Here is a 1,139-nt window from a genome sequence, read left to right as displayed (position 1 = left end):
CAGCACGTCTTGAGGGCAAGGATAATCCCCTTCACTGGAGGCACTCAGTACAGCTGACGGGATGACTGGGATGGAATCTTCACCCAAAGGGACCCAGCCATGGAAGCAGAAGTCCCACGACAGAGACGGGTTGTGCTGGGGGAATAAATGCCATGACTTGTGGGAAAGGCCTGGCCCAGGTCTTCCATAAACATTAACTGGCTCCTTCCCCTCACGCTCACTGCCTGGGGCTGTGGGTTGATTCAAGAGTTATTTTGGGTTGTCCCAGGTGAAGTGCCCTGCCCAGGTGTGCAGCCCTGACCCAGCTCCAGCGGCACCCATGTCCCAGCCTGACCCGAGGGAGAGGCTGCAGGGCCGGGGGCTGCCGGGAGAATGACTCACTGGCCAGGAGTCGGCACTGACTCAGAAGGAAGGAGTCAACAAAATGAGCACTGTGTTCCAGCTACAACAACGTTTCTTTTTTAGAAACCCTTGTCTAACCCAAGGCTTTCCAGGGTCCATCTCTCCAAGAGCAAGGCCCAGAGAGGGTGTGTCGGGGCAGGAAGAGGTGGAAAGCAGCGGATGAACTTGGAATCAGAAGAGTTCCTGCCCCTCTCTCAGGCTCTGAGCGGGAATCCCAGTTCTGTAATAGCTGCAGCCCTGGGATGCTGTGCAATTGTGTGTGGTCACTGTGCCCCCTAGTGGGAGCCCGCTGCCTTGGCATCCACCACAGGCCCTGGTCCTCACCCACACTGCTCTTCCCTGGGATGCGAGGACCACAGGCTGCTCAGAAAAAGGACAGGGCATGTGTGCATGCATGGCTTCCCTCATTGCGTTGCCCCTGACTGCATGAACTTAAGCTGAAGCCCCCAGCCCAACTCCAGGGCCCCAGTATCCTCATTGCTGTTTCAAAAAGTTTGGAGCTGATGCGATAAGGCCCCTTCCACGTGTAACGGAGTCCTCAGGCTCTATGACTCTGGCTGGGGAGCCGAGGGGGAAGGGGGCCCTAAATCTCTCAGGAAATGCTTCCTCGGGTCAGCAGCGGAAATAGGGGCAACCTTCTATTTCTTTCCTTGCCGCTCACATCCAGGAGGCCAGGTCAGAGGTTGTGTAAGGAATGAGGACAGCTGCCCCTGAGAATTAGTCAGAGAATTCTCGCA

The 1,139-nt window shown here is 56.5% G+C and overlaps 1 protein-coding gene across 3 annotated transcripts in view; it reads right to left on the bottom strand.

The window, feature by feature from the left end:
- Positions 1-1,139, bottom strand: part of MICAL2 (microtubule associated monooxygenase, calponin and LIM domain containing 2) — a 182,265-nt gene that overhangs the window by 51,654 nt on the left and 129,472 nt on the right. The window lies entirely within an intron of this gene.

Source organism: Myotis brandtii, unplaced genomic scaffold, assembly GCF_000412655.1.
Source record: "Myotis brandtii unplaced genomic scaffold, ASM41265v1 scaffold422, whole genome shotgun sequence".
NCBI lineage: Eukaryota > Metazoa > Chordata > Mammalia > Chiroptera > Vespertilionidae > Myotis > Myotis brandtii.
This window is presented reverse-complemented; position numbering and strand designations above follow the sequence as displayed.